A 22,473-nucleotide genomic window follows, 5' to 3' on the forward strand; every position below is an offset into this window, starting at 1 on the left:
TGAGAAGATGCTTCTCCTGGAGAGATGACTTGGGAAGGAAGGAAGCAAGCAGCTCTGAAATATGAGCGGGGCTAGATGGGAGTTAGAGAAAGACAGATTTTAGCTGCTCATATAGGAAAAAAAGATTCAAACCATGAGAAACATCTAGAATAGGAAATGTGTTCTTTAAAAAGGAAATCTGCCCCATGTGTGAAAGTAGGGGGAAAAGTGACTCAGAGAGAGTTGGGGTCACCCGTTGGAGAAATGACCACATAACCTATAAAGTTTCCCCAGCAGAAGACTCCATGAGCCTGTCCCTTGAGATGGCTTACACAGCTGGTAACTGGTAGGAAGAAGATGCAACACAGCCTTATATCAGCATTCCCACTAGACCACGTGGATGCCTCTGAAAGACATTGAGCTAACAGGTTCTGACAATTCAAAAAGCATTCCACCAGGCTTCAGTTCCAGGGCAAGGTGGAGTAAGGAGGACTGACTTCTCCTCCTGCCTGAAACCAACCAACCATATGATGCATATGTATACGTGAATCTGCAACCTGGGCATGTGCCCTGACTGGCAATCGATCTACCACTTTCTGGTGTATGGGACGATGCTATACTGGTACCCGAACCCCAAATTCCAGCCTCCAGAACTGTGAGAAAAATACATTTCTGTGGTTTAAGCCACACAAATTTATGATATTTTGTTATGGCTGTCTGAGCTGACTAATCTATACTAATAAAAGAATAATATGCAAATTAGGCCAGGTCGACCAGACATCTTCTGGACAAAGCCACAGTGGCGGGGGCCGAGGCAGAGGTGGTTAGGGGTGATCAGGCTGGCAGGGGAGCAGTTAGGGGCGATCAGGCAGGCAGGCAGAGTGGTTAGGGGCGATTAGGCAGGCAGGCAGGTGAGTGATTAGTAGGCAGCAGTCCCGGATTGTGAGAGGGATGTCTGATTGCCAGGATCATGCCTAAACTGGCAGTTGGACATCCCCCAAGGGGTCCTGGATTGGAGAGGGTGCAGGCTGTGCTGAGTGACCCCCAAGAAAAGTAGGGGGGGATGTGAAACACAGAGGAAAAGAGAAGAACAGATGGAACAAATAGAAAGCAAACAGCAAGACAGATTTAAACCTTAAGATATCAATGAACACATTAAATGTAAGTGTTCTAAAACACAACAATATCTGCTTGTAAGAAACACGCTTTAAACATAAGGACACTAGTCCCAGCCAGGTAGCTATGTTGGTTAGAGTGTCATCCTGATACTCCAATGTTGTGGGTTTGATCCTTGGTCAGGGCACATACAAGAATCAACCAATGAATGTATAGATAAATGGAACAATACCACCTCCTGCTCTTTCCCTTCCTCCCTCTGTTTCCCTCTTAACATAGCAGGTCCTTCCCAGACAATTTCATCCCACCTCAAGTGCCCCTGTTTCCAAGCACTTCACACCCTCCTCGAAGGTCCCAAAGCACCTAGTACATACAGTGCCTCTAATAGCACTTCCCTCACTGTCTTAATGGCTTCTTTTTCTATCTCCTTCATGGTACTATAAGCTACTTGATAATAAGATTCTTGTTTTTATTTCTCTTTATATCTCCAATACATAGTACACAGTAGAAACTTGATATATATTTGTTAAATGAGTGAACATCAGCTCAGGTGTCCAAAGAATAAAAAACATTGCCCTCCTATGAAATAAGCAAAGTAACAGAGGAGACAGAATATAGGTTAAACATATGAGTGTATAATGCACAGATTATGTATGTATGTACGTAATGAGAAAACCTCTTTTCTTTACATGTAATGTATAGTCATTCAAATGCTAGTGTCCATTTTCAGTGTTAAGCTCCTGACCATGCAGTCCGGAGGCCCTGCCTAACACAGGAGAGGGAGAGAGGCCAATTATACACAGCCTACACTAGAAAGAGGCCAATGAGTGGCACCCATCTGTGCATGGACAGGGCCTTTGATTTTATGAACACACCACACAAGAACCATGTTCTTGCATCTGGGACTAGGAATGTGCTATATGACTTCTTGATTAAAGGTTTAATAAGCTTCTGTTTCATATTCATACCAGAAGTAATCATTGAATATTAATAATAACCACTGTCTAATAATAATATATTAGACGAGTACTTTAGCATGCAGCTAAACCTGATGAAAGATTATGGAGAATGGCTTTCTTGAAGCAACAATTTAAACTAAAATAAATGGCAGTTTCTAACTGTGCACACTAGATGACTGCTGGGTTTTTGTTAACTTCGTCAATCTTTCCTGGTAACGGGAAATGTGTTTTCCAAAAAGATTCTGACTTTCCAGATGGTGCTGCTGCAGGAAAAAAAAAAAAAAAATTGTCACAGAGCACACTACCGGGCTTTCTGCCCATAGGCTGCCACTAAAGGGGAGCCATGCCCTCGGTCCAGACCCAGTAACTGTAGGGCATGACCTCCTCTTGCAGGTAAGATGCAAGTAGACAAAACACGCTTCTTCCAGGCCGAAAGCATTTTTGCCCTGAATGAGCAAGCCCTGGGAATCACTGCAACCCGCACAGCCAGGAGCAGAGAGATCAGAAACACTTCACCTACACCAGAAACAAATACAATGTTTTGCTAGGAGGAAGAATCACAACAGCAGGAAATAAACTGATAAACAAAAAGTGTATCAAGGCTACAGAATCAATTTCTGCACATGGAGAAAATTATAGTCTGGTCACTGAGGGCTCAGAATGAAAGAAAATATCCTGGTGCTGGAAGTGGAATTGTTCTTACATAAACCTTTAAAAGGCCAAATTTCAGTGTTTTAGTTCTAGAAAAATCTAAGATCTATGGTAACCAAGAACTTCAAATACACTTCAAATTTCCTTAAACCTGAATCGTGTAATCAGGCTGGCTTTGCATGGCCTAATTTCTTAAATGGGGCCATGCAGACGGCCTTTTAATAGCACTTCTAAAACTGATCTCAGAAGTGGATCTCCCTCGCAGATTTGAAGCACAACAAAGGGCATTCGTTGCCTGAACTACATGAGGGTAAGTAAAGGGGTCTGCCAGAGCTACCAGAGAGACCTCACCATGAGCTCATCGTTAAAGAACATGTAATTTATAAGGAGAATGTAATATACACTTGCTAACTACATACTTGTGGAAAATGTTCTAATAAAGTTCAAGATCAAATGGTTCTATACTCCAATTTTACATGTTTAAAAACCCAAGTTAGAATATTTTTCAAACTGGAATTGTTCTAGTCTAGAACTGCCGAATGACTCAGGATAGAGTTTCTCTAGAAATATCTGACATGAAACAGGGTCAAGAATAGTCAAATTCAAAAAATAAAATGCATGAAGCCAAATCCAGCACCACTGAGTATGAAAATCAAACTCAAGAACAAGTGAAATTGTAGAAGCAGCAGAAAAAAAGAAGAAATAGAGTGGGTGATAAGAATGCCAAGAGGTAGGTACAGCACCTGGGGAGAGCAGAGTGACCATGAGGAGAAGTAAGAGGACAATAGTCCAGAATCCAGGCCATTCCCTACCCATCTCAGAGGCCCCTAAGGGCAGCACGAATCCACACAACATTCATAATGGAGATGCCCGGAGATAAAGATTGGCTGAATTATCTCCATACACTCTATTTAATATACAATTGACCCTTGAACAACATGGGGGTTAGGGGCACCAACTTCCCATGCAATTGAAAATCCAGATGTAGCTGTGACTCCCCCAAACTGAAGTCCCTCAGTATCCATGGGGGATTAAAGAATCCATGATCCCCAGTGGTACTAATATCCATGGATGCTCAAGTCTCCTACATAAAATGGAATAGATCAAGGCATACAGTTGGCCCTCCGCATCTGCGGACTCCCAACCGTGATAGAAAACAGTACAGGTATTTATTGGTAGAAGGCCACGAATAAATTAGTGGACCTGCACGGTTCAAAACTGTGTTGTCCAAGGGCCAACTGTCATGCGGACCTCATGGTAAAGAGGGATTTGTAGGCAGTATCTGGACAAGACAAGCCCTCACCTTGTACTGGTGGGGGTAGGGGGAGCCAAATGTGAAGGGTGAATACATGTGATGAGTGTGAGAGAGACACTATATGCCATGGGGTTATTTTATTGCCTGCTTGTGTTGGGACAGGATTTGATTTTTATCTCAGAGGCAGGATTTAGGAGGAAAATCTAAATGCTGTAAAGTTAAATATTTGATGTCAATGATAACTCTCCTCTCCTGAAATGCATGCATAGATTCATCCAGAAAGTAAAGAATTTTTCACATCAGTTGATGATTAAAATAAAACATTTAAATTTAATTTGAGCCTGTTCATAAACACACCAAATTAACAAATGAGACTGTATGAAATAAACTCAGTGTAATATAGTAAAATATAGGCAGATCACAGAAAACGCAATTAAGGTGCCTCCAGCTGACTTACCCCTGTTTTGTCTAGATTACACAGATTTCAAATTCACAAAGGACAACAAACAGCCCTAGAAAAAGAGTTGAGATCTGAGATTAAATGTCCCTGGGAGACCTCTATAGACATTACAAACCTGTTCTATGTAGCCCTAAAAGGTAGACTCAGCACCAGCTTCCGAGTTCTGAGTTATGCGAATAATAGTTACTCTTATCTCATTTAATTCTCACAACAGCCCGATGATATTACGAAAAGAAAAGAGTTAAGAGTCTTGCCCCAAGTAACAAAGCACAGGTGGTGCAGTCAGAATGCAGGAATCACCAGGTTCAAAAGCTGAGGTGCTTTCTGTCCCTCCAGCAGCTCATAAATGGCTGGTCTGTAGGGCTGGTCAAGCAGGGGTGGGCTGACCCCTGGTTAGCAGTGCAGGCGCTGTATCTGTCGAGTGGTTATACACAGATGCTGCCTGAAATCCCTATTTACCCTCAGATGCTACCATTCTCTTACCAAAGCACACTGTTTGCATTTCCTTTCAACACCTTCTGTTTTGTTGAGGCAAAACTCTACCTCCAGCATCTTTCCCTGCCTTCTCTGGCTCTTAATCAAGGCTCTCCTATGTAGAAAGCAGGATTCTATTTATGTCATTATGCATTTTAATGGTTCGAGATTAGCCTTATACATCAGGAAGGAAGGGACAAACAAGAAAGATTCAAGGACCTGAGCTGGCCACCTCTGAGATAGCTGAAGCTGGAAGGGGAGAATAGGATGCAAATCTTCCTTCACAAATGAAACTTCCCATTCACACAAAAGAAACTAGAATGAAGACATAAGCAGTGTGGACCCTATAATCGAACACAGGAAAGATTAAATGCACTGCATTCACTCATTTTTGTGATGGATAAATGACCATACACGTTTGCCTGGGTGAGAAAAGATAAAAGGACAACCAAGTGAACTGGGGATTTCGGCTTCTGCTGCATCTGGCAGAACCAAGGGCTGGTGCAGGTCAGAGGATAAGAGTTCATGAAAAGGTGCTGGGATCACAAGCAGTGAGGAGAAGCTTAAAGGAGAGCATCAAAATGCATTCATGTCTACCATGCCCTCGTGGAAACTTCACCCCATTCGGAGAGAACAGAGAACACTGGGTTAAAGGTATGAAAAGTGTGGTCCCATGGAAAGGACACAGGACTGGGGACCAGGAGACCTGAGATGCAGGCCCTCCTGAGCAAGTCCCCAGAAAAAAAAGAGATAAACTCTCAAACAGTATAATTCTAAATTTTACTTAAAATCTGAAATCTATTGCTTTGATCTGTCTTTAGCTCTAAGTCTCAGAAAAACTTTTTCATTAAATTATTCATGATTTTTAAAAAAGTGGAGGTAACTGACACATGTTATTCTAAACCAGTCGTCGGCAAACTCATTAGTCAAGAGCCAAATATCAACAGTACAACGATTGGAATTTCTTTTGAGAGCCAAATTTTTTAAACTTAAACTTCTAATGCCACTTCTTCAAAATAGACTCGCCCAGGCCGTGGTATTTTGTGGAAGAGCCACACTCAAGGGGCCAAAGAGCCGCATGTGGCTCGTGAGCCAGTTTGCCGACTACGGTTCTAAACAGTCACTCTCATTTTGAAAGTCAAATTTATGATTATGACATCGAAATTTGACCTTAATCAATCTCACAATTATTTGGTCTCACAAGCATTTTAAATATCTTCATGAAAAGAGGTTCACCAAGTCTACCTGTTAAAAAAGTATTTTCTTTGTTTCTTTTCCTTGAACCACAAAATCCGTAAAATATTTCCCTTCCCATAGACTGTAGCTGATTTTCATTTGGTGAAGGGCTGCAAATTCTGGAGGTGCCTACACATTTCATCTGCATTAAATCTTCTTTCAAGAGCTTGAGGTTCCTGTCTATATCTGATGTATACACCTAGGGAAATCTAGGAGAGACTGCTGGGCTGTCATCTGTGACAGCCCTAATCGATGTCTAAGGGTGGGTAAAGCAATGAGCTTCAATCAGGTCAGAGCAAGATCCAGGATTAACAAAAGGATAATCGAGGGGCATACCCAGCTGACAGCAAGGCTGATTCAGAGCATTTGGAACGAACACTGCAAGCGGGAAGTATCTCAATTTGATTTAATTTAATTTAATAGCAATTTTTGCAGCATATTCAGTCTCTTTATAATTAATTTTTCCAACATTTCTAAAGTCATATAATGTGCTTTTAAAATATATTTATATGGATATTATTTACCAGAAGATTAATTTTCCTATGACTTAAAAATGATCATGAATATTAAGGAATCATTAATAGTTTAGTTATGATAATAGGATTTTAATGTGTTTTAAAGAAAGGCATATATATATATATATATATATATATATATATATATATATATTTAATCCTTACCTGAGGGTATGCTTTTATTGATTTTAGAGAGAGATGAAGGAAGAGAAGGAGAGGGTGAGGGAGGGGGAGAGAGGGAAAGGGAGAGGGAGAGAGAAACATAGATGTGAGAAACATTGATCCATTGCCTCCCGAATGCACACCAACAGGAAAATGAACCTGCAACCTAAGTATGTGCCCTGACCGAATCAAATCCACAACCTTTTGGTGTACAGGACAGCACTCCAACCAACTGAGCCACCCGGCCAAGAACACAAAGATAATTTTGGATGACATGTTATGACAGCAAAAATAAGCTTCAAAACAAACAAATCAGCCATGAGTGGCTACTGGTTGAAATTATAAGCAACTGAGGATTCACTGGCTTTCTCCTTACTTTTCCATTTGTTTATATTTTTCAATGACCTTGCTTATGGGGTTTTTTGCCATGCACCATGATTTCTTTTTATGTAGGTGTATATGTCAGTTCTTTCTCTTTTTTTTTTTTTTTTGTATAGCTTCTGGGTATGAAGTCATAATTAGAAAGGATTTCACCAAACCAAGATTATTTTTTAAATTCTTCCATGGCTTCCTCTAGTGTTTTTATGATTTTATTTATAAGTACTTAGATCTTTATTCCATTTAAAATTTGTCCTGGTATAAGATATGAGGGATGGGTCCAACCATTTTCAAAGAGGACTACTTATTTGTCCCAATAATATTTACTGGATGCACTATCCTGTCTTCCCTGATTGTAAATGTCATCTGTATCTTACATTAACTTCCCATATGCATTGGGTCTATGGACTCATTTTTCTAGTCCACTGATCTGTTTCTTCATGAACCAGTAACACACTGTTTTAAGTACTGAAGGTTTTAAAGTGTGTTTTACTATCTGTCAGGGCTAGTTCTTCCCATGATCCTTCTTCATATCTTCCTTGGCTATCCTTGATTATTTCTCTATATAATTTATGTTAAGCTTATTTTGTTTAAAAAGTTATTTTTTATAAGTATCACATTACATTTATAGCTTAATTTAGGTAAAATTGATGCCTTTATGATGCTGAGTCTTCTCATCCAAGAAACAAACAAAAAAAATGGTATGCTTTCCTATTTCTTACATGTTCTTCCAGGAAGAATTTTACTTTGTGTTTTTGTTGTTGTTATTGCTGTGTTGTTTTTTGTTTTAGTTTTAAAATAAGAAATTGTATTCTTAGTTTATCTTTTATTAATGCGACTGCAAATGAGGTCTTCCACAATACCTTCCAACTGGTGGTTGTTTGTATCCATGTAAGCTATTTCTGCAAGCTAATATTTCTGTATGTTAAAGTGAAAGTAGTTATTATTTGTCATGTTTGTTTCATTTGATCCCATAAAGTTTTCTACATATACAATCATATCATCTGATAATAGTGGTGACTTTACTGTTTCTTCCCATTTCTATACTACTATTTTTTCTTTGTTGAACTGTATGGGTGACAAGTACCTCTAGAAAAAGGTTAAGCAATAGTTGTTCTTGACTTAAATGGGAATTTTTAATGTTTTGGCATGATTCTGGTCTGCAGGACTGAAGCAGATTAAAGAAGCATTAATCTATTCATATATATCTTAAAATTATTATAATGAATGAGTATTGAATTGTGCCAAATGCCTTTATCATTTATGGATATATATATATGTGTGTGTGTGTGTGTGTGTGTGTGTGTGTGTGTGTGTATATATATATATATATATATATATATATATATATATATATATATATATAAAATCAGTGATGGCGAACCTATGACATGTGTGTCAGCACTGAAAGGTCCCAGGTTCAATTCTGAGGCGGCCGCATGCCGAGGATGAAACATTTGCTGCTCCTGAGGATGAAACATTTGCGAAATAATGCTTTTTCCTCAAAGTGACACATTACTTGAGTTATGCTCAGTTTTTTGGCGAAGTTTGACACACCAAGCTCAAAAGGTTGCCCATCACTGATATATATACATATATATATATATATATATATATATATATATATATACATATACATATACATATACATATATATATCCTTAAATCTACTATGGTAAAATGTAGTAGCAGCTTCCCAAATATTAAGCCATCATTGCAAATCTAAAATAAGCTCAACTTGATTTCTCCTCCAATATTTGGTTACTTATCATTTACTTATATATCTTATATTATCATACATGCTTTTATATCTTATATACTTAATTAAAAAAATAACAATGTTGCATATTTGCTTTATTTGTGTGCATACACATGATACACATATTTGTGTGTATGTACGTCTATGTGTACATGTGTGTATATATGCGTGTGTGTATATATATTTGCTTAACCAGGTGAAAGCAAATTGACTTCATGACACTTCATCTCCTGATATTTCACTAAGCATCTCCTAACAATAAATACGCTGTCTCAAATAATCACATACCAATGCCACACTTAAAAAAAATAGCAATTTCCTAACATCATCCAATATCTCATCCATATTTAATTTGCTTAATTGTCCTCAAAACATCTTTTAAATTCATCTTTCCAGAATATAATCATGATACTGCATATAAATGATATTTGGTCGTTACATCATCACAAAGTACTTTAATTCTGAAATGTCTTCCCACCCTTCTTGTTTTTCCTTCATGACACTGATTTTTTTTCTTAAACAGAGCAGGTCGATTGTTTTGGACAATGTTCTACACTTTAGATTCGTCCAATTGTTTTCTGATGCTTCCATTTACTTTGTTTCCCTATCTCTGTATTTCCTGAAATCTCAACGTTAGATGCAAAGGCTTTCTTACACTCACGTTGACTATTTTTCCGAAGACTTCCGAGGTCTAGGAGATGACATGTGCTTCATATTGCATCACATCAGGAGGCGGACCATGTCAGTTGTCCCACAACAACTGCTGGTCAGTTTGATCACATTGTTTAATGGCCTTTATCAGAATCAATTTTTTTCCTTGGGGGTTACAGAACTGTGATTTTTGAACTCTCATTCCTTACACATGTATGAGTCATTCCCCGTTTTTAAAAAAAGCCATTCTTTGCTTCATTTAGTGCTTTCAACCGTCAGTTTAATATTGTCTAACAATAAGACAATATTGTCTAAAAGGTAGGTTCAAATCCCTGCCTTTTCTTCCTTCCTTCCTTCCTTCCTTCCTTCCTTCCTTCCTTCCTTCCTTCCTTCCTTCCTTCCTTCCAACCATCTGCCTTTACTTGGTACACCACTGCAGATGCAGATATCATCAAGATAAGATACAGTCATACTGGATTAGAGTGAGCCCTTAATCCAATATGGCTGGTGTTCTTATAAAGCAGAGAACAGACAAGTAAACAGACACAGAGGGGAAACGCCATAAATGCCATGTGATGACACAGGCACAGATTGGAACGAGGTGTCTACACAGCAAGGGACACCAAGGTTTGCCAGCAGCACCAGTGTTATAACGTTATAGTCATAAGGAAACCCCTTTAATGAGTGAAATGATTACTGTGTGAAATGTTTGTTGTGTGGAGACCCCAATACTCTGTAACTTCCAAATGGGTGAACACCCCACTATCTTGATGTGGATGCCCTAAGCCCTTAAAGTGTAAACGCCCTTCTCCTAGCATAAGGCACACCGTCTGGCCCACACTGATAAGGACACAAGTTGTTTACTACCGGCCATATAAGCACCGGACCTTCTTCAGTCGACATCTCCTGCCTGATAGAGGAGGACTCCACGTCTCTTCGTGAGACAAGCCCCTGACTGACTGCTCTGCGGTGCGAGCCTGAACCAACTGCGGCCACCTGTCTGTCTCCGTCTTCGTTGTCCATCTTTCGATGTGCATCGCCGGGTGGCCTTTGCTGGAGCCTAGGACCCACTAGGAATAGGTAAATAAACCCTGTGTGATTGCATACTAATTCTGTCTTGTGTGTTCATGTGTTCCAGTTCTGTTCAGCTGTCTAGACATTGAAGTACCAGGGGATAGGCCGTTATTGCTGACTTCTGGTCACCTGTGTTTGTCCCACTAAGTCTAGACAGATAATTAATTAATTGGGGCACAACTGGGACAAGCAGAACTAGGAGAAACATGGACAGCTGCTCCCCTAGGGCCCTCAGAGACCGTGGCACTGCTGACCCCTTCCTGTTGGGTTCTAGTCTCCAGAACAACAAGAGAATAAATTTCTGTTGTTTTAAGCCACCTAGTTTGTGATTATTTGTTATAGCGGCCCTAGGATACACATGGGCTTGTTCTTAAATCTGTCATATTTTAGGTAATATTTTGTTTTTAAGCTTTAAATATTTTTCACTATTTGGCTATTTTACTGTGCACACTCAGGACTTGTCCATGTGCAATTTATAAGGTTATTATTTGAGTTTGCTGAGTTTATACAAAGGGTGACTCACTTTCAACTTTTCTCCTCAAGAAGAGATAAAACTCAACCCTGTTCTTATCACCCGCCCTCCCACCCCGCCACTTCTTCCAGGACAGTGCAGCTCTTCAGTTTCTCTCCGTTATTGGTCCCTGATATTCCCTGGACTTTTTGATTAGCTCTGTTATTCATGGAAACATGTAATTGTTACATTTTATCCAGCATTTCTACGTGTTTTGCAGCAAGATTTTTTCCCCCGAGTTTTCTAGGCTAATCCCTCTGGGAAGATTCTGTATGAGATTCTCCTGGGTATAGTATAGACTGTATTCATTCAGATGCCCGAGGGAGTCTTCTTTGCTGGATTGGTGACTGCACTCTCACTGCCTCCATGTCAGGGGGAGGGGTTATGGAATGATGGAAGGTTATAGCTCATTTTATTCATGAGGGACCAAGGCCCGATATGAATGAATGGCCAAGGGCTGGCACGCTCCCGATGAGCTCGATGAGACACAGCCAAAAGCTCCATCTCTCTGACGGTAGGACTTCGGGAGGAGTTCATCGGCCACACTGCTTGATATGGTTCTAACATTAACAACTATTTGCCCAGCATCTTTAGATCATATGTTTAAGTCCTCAGAGTTTGATTTAAAATATCAGAATAAGTGTTTATTTTAGCTTGCAGAACATGTAGGAAACCATATGGTCTTATTGCTGACAAGATTTCAACATGGGTCACTATAATATTAAGGAGACCCCTTGAATTAATCAAAAGCATAGAATCTAGAAAATTTTCCAAAAAGAAAGGGAAAACATGAAAAATTTAGAACAGCAAGTGAATTTGGCTAAAGAACAAAAGGTAGCCAGTAACTCGGTATCGTCAGAAAAACAACAAAGACAGACTTAGAAATGAGTACTGGCCAACCTGACCTAACCTAGCCACCAAGAAAACACAGAAAAATGGAGCCAGGGCAGAGGACTCCAACAACTTCAGAGTTCTGTTAAGTTTTTGATACACAAGTGATATTTGGGAATACTGCTTTAAATAATTTTCATATGGAGTTCCTGAATTTAAATTTATTCTAGTGGGTAAGTCATCTATAATAACAATCTATAATAATAAAAGGGTAATATGCTAATTAGACTGGACGTCTTCTGGACATCATTCTGGATGTCCTTCCTGACGAAGCCAGGGCTGGAGGGAAGCCAGCCCAGGTCCCAGGTGCTTGCGGGCAGCCTGAGGGAAGCCAGCCCAGGTCCCGAGTGCCTGTCAGCGGCTGGAGGAGGGAAGCCCAGATCCCGGAGGGAAGCCGGTACTGGCAGCCGGAGAAGGAAGGCCTACTCTTGCACAAATTTTCATGCATCGGGCCTCTAGTCTATATATATAAAAGCCTAAGCGACCATTGCAACCGAATGACCAAAACAACCAGCACTATGACGTGCACTGACTACCAAGGGGCAGATGCTCAATGCAGGAGCTGCCCCCTGGAGGTCATTGTGCTCCCACAGCCAACCTCCCCCTACTGGCTAACTTCCCATGGGTGGCAGCAGATGCAGCCCCTTTCCCAGGGGACCTCGGGGTTGGCGGCCAACCTCCCGCACACTGTCCCTTCCCCCGGCCAGCAGGCCCCAGTGGCAGCATGGCGGCAAGGGAAGGAGGAGGGGATGAGGTGGGGAACCACTGGGTGGCGGGGCGCCAAGGGCAGTGCCAGCGTCGGCGTCTGGCATTCATTCCTTCCGCATCCAGCCCAGTGATTGTCGTCTCCTCTCCCGACCCCACTGGAGCCTTTGGGCTGTGATCGGCCCAGCCCTGATCGAAATGGCCCCGATCAGCCCTGATCACCCGTCAGGCCTAGGGACCCCACCCTTGCACGAATTTCATGCACCAGGCCTCTAGTATGTATGTAAAAAACAACAACAATAAAAGGTCATAAATACTCAGCAGGCTGAGAGAAATCTGACCACTTCTTCAAATATAGTGAGAGAAACATGAGCTAAATAACCCATCCTCTAAATCCAAGTGGGTTGATACAACCATGTCAAAACAAACTTATCTTAAAAAACAAGAAAAAAACAATAAATCACAGCAGGTGGATCCTGATCACACAGAGGAACTGGAGTCCCTGAAGATAATTTTGCCTGGGTGTGGCCAGACGTTCCCTTCAGAGCCTGGAATAGCCAGTCCACTTTCACAGAGATCAACAGCCCATGTGTGACGGTGCAGGGCACTCTCACGCACTCTTGCTGGGAATTTAAATTGGTGCATCTATTCTAGAATGCAAAACTGCTATCTGGGTCAAATTTAATAGGGCTATCTTTTGACGCAGCAACATGTCTCTTGGGAACTAAGTCTAAAGAAAAGGTTGAAAGGGGGTTCATCATGAAAACAACCTAAATGTTCATAATTAGATTACTGGCTAAATAAACAATGGCACATGTCATCAATGAAACTGGATGGAACACAAAAATGTGCATGAGACACTGAACTGGCAGAGCTGCCCTCGTTCAAAGAGCTACACAGACTTTGCTGGGAGCTAATGCTCAGGAGGCAACACAATAACACAGGCAAAGCGCTCCTGGGGCCCTTGTTCAGCACGGTGGGAAGGCTCAGGGGCAGGGCAAGCGGCAAGAGATAGACAAATACTGAGGCTCTTTCCGCTTGAAAGCTGATCCCTGTGCAGCTCCTCTTTGGACTGTGTAAACGGGGGTGGGGGAGATAGGAAAGGGTACTTTTGAAATTCCTGTCAATCTGGCAAGTGCGTATTGCACTTGGTTTTAATTTCGTTTGGAGAAATATCAGATGTGACCAGTTGTTTCCTTCACCTTGCATGTTATAAAACAGTTCATGCTGGTTGCACAGAAATTAATATTTTCACCAAATGATCGACAGTGAATCAATCATGGTGATATATATATATATATATATATATATATAGAAATACCTCAGGAAATTTTGGCATTTTCCGCCCATGGCATTCTGTACTCACACACACACACACACACACACACACACACACACACACACACACATTTTTTACAACTTGCATATACCATACCTTTAGAGAAAAATAAAAAATAAAAAATAAATGAGAAAAAAATCTAACTTCCCTTCAAGGTCAAAAACATCTTTCAAGGTGTGTGACCTATACAGAACAGGGGCTTAAAGTAAAATTTCGTCCAACTCCTCCACATATGTGGAAACAAAGCCAGAGAGTTTCCTAAATGACCTACCCAGCATCATTTCAGCCATCTGGCTTAATATTGTATTTCCTTTTCTCTTCTCTCTCTCTCTCTCTCTCTCTCTCTCTCTCTCTCTCTCTCTCTCACACACACACACACACACACACACACACACCTGTGAGCATGAGAGAGCCTTCTCTTTATTATTTTCCTAGAACTATAAGCCATAAAGGTTCTTCAACATCTACACTACTTTTCCCATATAAATTTCCCCTTGATACCCTCTAAATGTTATCAACTGTTCTAGTTTAAGGGTTAATGACCACAGGGTCTTTGCTTCTCTGTCCAGCATGAAAGGTAAAAGGGGGTACAGAGCACAGGGGTGAGGCTGCCTTTCCATCCCACTCCAGTTCGGTGTGGGCCAATCCAGAGGCTGGATCAAACAAGGTTCTAAAATGTCACCAGCTACATTCAATATTCATCTTCGAGTTCTTCCCGGGTCCTCTAGGGAGTCCCTGGTCCGTTTTATTTACAGCTGACAACCTAATCCTACACGACCATCGACTGGACAAGATGAGGGGTGAGTAAGCGTAACAAGCACACAGACAGGACACAGAGAGCGGATATGCCTTTCAACTCCTCACAGCCCATTTCCAAAGGCCGGAGAACCAAGGCCAGCCTGGCGTCCCTCCTTCCTTTCAAGCCACAGCCTGGCAATGGAGCCAGTGAAAAGCCAAGGAGAATGTTGGAGAACCGCCAGGCCACGTAGTCAGGAGACCTGAGTGACACTCCCAGCAGTTTCTGCAGCTACAAGATGACGGGATATTTACAAGCTCCTTGGTCCACTCCAGCTCAGTAGTCTAAAAGCCTATTTGGGAGGCAAGGATGAAGTCACTGGATGAAGTCACTGACAGAAATAATGCACTAAGGGATTTCTTATGCAGTTGCCAATAGGGGACTTGTTCATGCCAGATGACTGAAAGCGGCTTTTAATTCCTCCACTCACGTGAGGAACACAGGAGCTGGGACTGGCGATCCCTCTGGCTGCAACCTCCAATATGGAAATTCTTGGAGGATGAGCTCAGACTGAGAGTGTAAAGTCAGCTATGAAGATGGAGGGGAGCACACTGTCTGTACCGCTGTCTGCAGTAACCGGCCCACCCCTGAGTGTGCACATCCCAGTTTCCACATCCCAGGTGGCCCCTCTTGTACCTGTGCGTGGTAGCTGATCCCTGAAAAAGAGGAACCATCAGCCTGTGATGGCATCACCCCAACAGTGAACTTAGTCCATTGCCCTCAGAATATATATATATATATACACACACACACACACACACACACACATACACACACTAGTAGCCCTGCACACGAATCCGTGCACCAGTAGCTCGCCAGTAGCTCGCTGCTGCCCTCCAGTAGCTCTCCACCCGCTGCCCCGCCCACCTGTAGCTCCCCCCACCCCCCCCGTCCCCTTCTCCCCACTCTCATAGCTTGCTGCCCTGCCCACTCCTGTATCTCTCCACTGCCTGCTTATAGTTCGCTGCCCCACCCTCCTGCTGATCCATGATCCGGTCATTATGTGGTCGGTCATTACACTTCACGGTGTAATGACCATTTGCATATTACATCTTTATTATAAAGATTATAAAAATCAACGGTTGTGTCTGTAAGAGACACCGTGGCTTCTATGTGTCCAGTGTCTTAAAATCACCCTAAAATGAGCACAAGTTAAGAATGTGAAGGAAGGTAAGAGGGTCACAGAGATACTGTGCGAGGGCGTGTGGAGGTCAATTTTGTTTTAACATATACAGAAAAGATGAGTGTGTTGGAGCGGGGGTTTGGCGGGGAGATAAGAACTAAAAGAAAGAAAAAGCAGAGGAGGACCCACCCCCACCCACGGTAAAGTGACCCCTTTCCTGCCACATACATGTAAGCATACTTTCTTTGGTTTTGCTTACAAAACTGTTTTCTTCTTAGTCAGCTAGTTTCAGGGCACCAACACAAATGTGAAATCATCACTATAATATGCAAATGTGAGAGTAATTTGTAGTTAAAATATCCTTCTTTGAGTTATAAAGCCAGCTTTAAAAGATGTCCTCTGTTAAAAAACAAAAAAAGTGTCTCCGTAATTTCAGTAACGTGGGCCTCCCAAACCCACACGCTGCCCTTAATTAGAACAAGGATAAAGCGGAGGGACTGGGGACTGCAGCGGCCTTCCCTGTAGGTGTGAGAGAGGAAAGGCAGGGAGGAGTCCTGCGACATGTATCAGAATGTTGAACTGGGACCACCGAGCCCGGACCAGAACCAGTAGGCCTGCCTGCTCTAGTGTTATCCTTCTAATGTCAAGATGCCTTTTATAAATGCAACATCAACACAGAAAGGCCTCTATTACGTACTGGGGTCCGATCTGAGCCATGACCCCAATACTCTCTACCAATTCCTTCAGATAAAACACCATTCTCCTATTTCAGAGCCATTGAGGTTTGCTTTTTCAGGTTTCCTTTTTTTTTTAACCTGAATTGCTTTCTCTTTGCTTATTTCTGCCAAGAAGAAATCCACTCCCAGCTCTCCGCATAAAGGCCAACGGGACTGAGAGACCGTGCTTATGTAACTGCCATTCGACCCACCACCACCCCTGGGGCACCAATACAGAGAGGGCTTTTCAGGGAGAAGGGCAGAGGGTGCCAGGCGAGCACCTGGGGAGTTCAGACCCCTCCTGGCTACAGAAAGTTTCCATCTGCAGGCGGACGCTGAGACCCAAGTCACCGCATTAGTTTCACTGAGGTTATGTGACACCAAAACCTTCCTGACTCAGTGAAAATGATCCAGTTACCCCTTACGGGTGCAGAGGAGAGGAGCTAGGGAAAGTTTCTAACCTTTTAGACAGAAAAATATTTGCTGACACCTCAGGCATCTAGTCTACCCTGTCGTAAGCAGAACCAAGTTCATGGGGCCCCTGGGTTCCTCTCCCATCCTTTCTCACATGCCTTCATCCTAAGAAGGCAGAAGGACTGCACTACATTTTGAGGAAAAAAAAAATCTCGGTAGATGTTGAGCTAAGAGATACTACTGAACACTGCGGAATTTTCACCCACTGAATACCGCCATAAGAAACAGCCCGGGGGACACTTCAGTGACATGTCTTGTTAACTCTCCGCTTTCTAATTATTTTCTTTCTCTGTTTTCCCTGTTGTAGTCTTTGCAGGGTCTCTTTCCCCTTTGGGGATCTCTAGCTATTTTTCTCCTAATTATTTATTCATTTTACAGCATGTTATCATTCTTATTATATTTTCTTAAAGTTCAACATCGTGATTGCTGTGAAAGATATCGCTGAAGTGCTGCTTCCCCTAACCTATACCCTTATTTAAAACAAAGACTAGTCCAGTCCATACCCCCTATTTGCAAAAAATTTAGTAGGCTCTGTAAGTATGAATCTTGGTATTTAACCCAATTACTTTAATACCTCAGAGCAGTACCTTAGGGAAATCATCACTCCATTTCACTGCACACAGAAACCTAGAAAGAGTACTCTCATTTTATCTAGAGGTAGGTATTTTCATTCCCACAAATCACACACTTATAATATTTACCCCCTCAAATATTTGCTTTGTCCTCTTCTGGCTTAAACTCTACTACCTCAGTTGACAGAAAGGAAAAAAAAGTGATACTTTATAATGTAAATTCAATTCTATAGGCTAAATGATAGCCAGTATTTTAGGCTGGTAGAGACTTATGCCCAGTATATAGCAAAAACAGGATTATGGTACAAGAAAATAAAAAGTTGCTCTTAGAATAAACAGAGAAATCCCCCAGAGAAAAAGAACTAATGTTTTCTCATTAGCATAAAAAAAGGGCAGTCAACAACAGACTCTTAGCTCATTCTAAGATCTGCTTAGGTCTCCAATTTCTTCACCAGGAATTTTCCTTTCTGAATAACATGCAAGTTTCCAACTAGCAAAAAAAGCAATTACAATGAAAATTTTGAGAAATAGTAGGAATAGAGGAAAGTAGTAAAATAAAATCTAGCATATACTTCATATAAATTCAGATCAATAAGCTTCCTAAATTTTCTTTATACCTGCAATAATAAACTCTTCTATCAACAGAAATTAAATAATTACCATAAAAATTCCTACCAAGATATAGGTAGTTAATATTATTCCAAATATACTGTTGTTCAATTTCTATCCTGAGAGCAAAATAAGACCCCCCCTCACCCATCAATTATTTTTTAAAATATATTTTATTGATTTTTCACAGAGAGGAAGGGAGAGGGACAGAGAGCTAGAAACATGGATGAGAGAGAGACATCGACCAGCTGCCTCCTGCACACCCCCCACCGGGGGATGTGCCCGCAACCAATGTACATGCCCTTGACCGGAATTGAACCTGGGACCTTCCAGTCTGCAGACCGACGCTCTATCCACTGAGCCAAACGGGTTTTGGCCCATCAATGATTTTTCGATGCAGTCCACTCATTGCTTGTTTTATCAAGTTCTTATCAACTTCAATTGAATTCTGGCAAAATAATACTGTCCAGTTTTAAATTACAAGTTTTCAGGTGGCAATTCTGCTGTCCTTTTCTACGTGTGTGGAAAGATTCTTGTACAACACTGTGCAATAAAAAAATCTTTCTTATTATTTGTGTTTGTTTCTTCGAAGAGCCTTTATACCACTCACATTGTTCGAAACAAAATAAACACAATTACCTCTGTCCCCATTTCACACAGAAGCATTGGCAACACCTAGAGAGTAGAAATAGAGCCACATAAATATAGTAACTATCTTAGACCAAGGAGCAAATACAATGAAATGGAGGAAAAAAAATAGTCCTTTCAACAAATGATGATGACACAACTGGACATCCACACACAAAAGAAATCTAGATACAGACTTTGCACCCTTCACAAAAATTAACTCAAAAAGGATAAGACACCTGAATGTAAAACACAAAACTATAAAACTCCAGGAAGATAACATCGAGAAAATCTAGATGAACTTTAGTATGGTGGTGACACAACACCAAAGGCAAGATTAATGAAATAACGGATACGCTGGACTTCATTAAAATGAAAGCTTTCTTCTTTGTGAAAGACAGTGTCAAGAAAATGAGAAGACAAGCCACAGACCGGGAGAAAATATTTGCAAAAGAAACATTGACAAATGACTGCTATTCAAAGTACACAAGGAACTCTTAAAATGGACAGTAAGAAAACAAACAGCCCCATAAAAAATGGGTCAAAGACCTCACCAAAGAAAATAGACAGATGCCAAATAAGCATATGAAAAGATGTTCCTGATGCATGTCCTCAGGGAAATGCAAATTCAAACAACGAGGAGGCACCACTACACACTTATGAGAACAGCCAAAATCCAGGACCCTGACAACACCAAACGCTGGAAAGGGTGTAGAGCAACAGGAATGTCATTCTTCAGAAAATGCAAAATGGCACAGCCACTTTAGCTGACAGTTTGGCCACTTCTTACAATACTAACCATATTCTTACCACACTATCCGGCATTTGTACTTCTTGGTATTTTACCCAAAGGAGAGGATAACATGCCCACCCAAAGACCTGCACTCGAATGCTTATAGCAGCTTTACTCATAATTTCTCAAACTTGGAAGCAACCAAGATGTCCTTCAGTAGGTGCATCCAGACCATGGGATATTATTATTCAGTGCTAAGAAGAATAGAGCTATCAACCCATGAAAAGACATGGAAGAAACTTAAATGCATATTACTAAGGGACAGAAGCCAATTGGAAAAGGCTACGCCAACTATATGACATTCTAGACAAGTCAAAACTATGGAGACAATAAGAAGACCAGTGGCTGTGAGGGATGAACACACAGAGCACAGAGGATTTTCAGGGCAGTGGAAATACTCTGTATGATACCATAATTATAGATACAGGTCATTACACATTTGTCTAAACCCACGGAATGTACAGCACCAGGGGTGAACGTAAACTGTGGTCTTTGGGTGATTATTATGTGTCAATGTAGTAGGTTCACCAACTGTAACAAATGTCCCACTCTGGTGGGAGATGTTAGTAGAGGGCAGGCTGTGAGGGTGCGGGGCTGTGGGGCACATGAGAACTATCTATACTTTCTGCTAAATGTTTTTGTGAACCTAAAACTGCTCTTGAAAAAAAGTCCATGTAAAAGGGAAAAATGTACAAAATACAAAAAGTGAAAAATGTTTCCTATCCATCTGTCTCAACTGTCATCTCTCCCCCACCTAATATTTGTAATCAGTTGCATTTATCAGTTTCTTGGATATCCTCCCAGGGTTTCTTTAGGCAAAATAAGCAATTAAGAATGTCAGTATCCACCATCCCCTCATCTTACATAAGAGCTATCAAAATACGAGTGTTCTGCACTTTGCTTTCCTCCACATCAAAACATAGCAATTCCCTTAGCATTTTTTGTTTTGTTTTTACCACCTGCACAGTATTCCATTATGGATGTACCACCATTCATCTATCTATGGTCTCTTCCAAATACTTTCCCATTTCAAAAATGTAACTTTGCACAACTTATTTCACATATAAGTATGCCTCACAAATAAATTCTCAGAAGTTGACTGTATTTGTAACTTTGATAGATACTTCAAACGGCTATTTCTTCTGAAGGCTAAAGTAAACAACTCTTCAGGAATACTCTCAAAGAATATACAGCAGCTTATATGGAAGAGTTAATACTTTATAATAACTGTCAAAGACATTTAAAATCATTAATTTTAAAGTGAAAATCAAATGCTGACAAGATAAATAGTACAGAAAAAAGTCTAACAATCTAAAGAATGAGAAAAATATTGACTATTATTTAGAAATCTTGACTGTTATTGTTACTAAAATAGCAAAAGTTTATTTTTAATAAAACACCAACTATGTTAATGTAAAATCGTCTGTAACTGCAAACCCCATAGATTTTTGTCTGAAAGCAAGAAGAGCAAATTATGGAGAAAGAAGCTGTTTACCTGTAAATTTTTAACAATCCATTCATGTTTCATATAGTCGATAAACTAAGTGCTTTTGGTGTTACATGTAGCAATCATATGCAAACAAAATAAAGAAAAATACAGGCTTAAAATGGTGTAAACTAACAAAAACCACTGGTACAGGGACTACTAATGGTTAGACTAACCGCCCCCTCCCCCAAAGTTAGCAAGACATGTACTAAATCCTCATATTTTTCTAAGCAGTGCATTAATAACTGATTTTGTATTATCTGTCCAAAATATTTTTAAGAGGTAAGTAAAACACATCTTTCTAATGTTTTACTGATAAAGGTTGTACTATTTTCTGATAGGCAAGATAAGATTCAAGTGGACTTATAGTCAGGAAGGGATTAAAAGGGCAATTTAGGTCTCAAAGTGAAGTTTTGGGTCAAAACTGTGGCCAAAAGCTATACAGCAACAATTAGAACAGGGAATAAAGAAGTGAAGAAATCCCCATCCACTGGCAAAGAGCATATGGTTCACAGCTCTCTTCAAGGGAGTGTGTACGAACAATTAATATCACGGTAGACGATGAATGGAGAGAAAGGGGAATGGCATGAATCTTAGGCCACATCATATAGAATTTTAAGGTATTTTCCTGGAACTAGCTTCTTCTCAAAATTGCCTCCTCTAGTGCATTTGTTCCATGAGGCCTGGGGATTTTGTTTTCTTTATTGCATATGCTCTGCATTCTGAACAGTATCTGACACACAGTAGGTGTTCAAGACATAACTGCTCAGTGAATAACTGAATCTTCGTAGGACCTTCAGGATGTCCACTAAAGCAGTCTAGCAGACCTTTGTCCATAAGCATTATTCCACAGCCCCACGGAATTCTTTTGTAGTCCTCCCCACCAGAACTTCACCATAGCAGTGCTCAGTCAGAGCACACAATAAATCTGAACAATTCATGCTAACATACAAATGACTACCAGCACTTTAAAGTCGTGGATATTCATAAATCCTAGAAAATAAAATTCAAAAGCTGATATTTCAGGTGCCTGGCAGGGAACAGGAAATAACTTATTTTAACTTGCCTACCCTAATAGCTTTCAATGATGTCTTAAAGAAGGTGGACTATAAATAGACTCTTTAAGCTCTAGGTCTATTTCAGCGTAAGTTGCCAGAAGGAA

General features: G+C 40.8%; 1 protein-coding gene across 1 annotated transcript in view; it reads right to left on the reverse strand.

Annotated features, from left to right (window-relative positions):
• SH3GL2 (SH3 domain containing GRB2 like 2, endophilin A1) overlaps positions 1-22,473 on the reverse strand; it is a 195,052-nt gene that overhangs the window by 75,594 nt on the left and 96,985 nt on the right. The gene's annotated exons all lie outside the window — the stretch shown is intronic.

Source organism: Eptesicus fuscus, chromosome 15 (genome assembly GCF_027574615.1).
Source record: "Eptesicus fuscus isolate TK198812 chromosome 15, DD_ASM_mEF_20220401, whole genome shotgun sequence".
NCBI classification, from domain to species: Eukaryota; Metazoa; Chordata; class Mammalia; order Chiroptera; family Vespertilionidae; genus Eptesicus; species Eptesicus fuscus.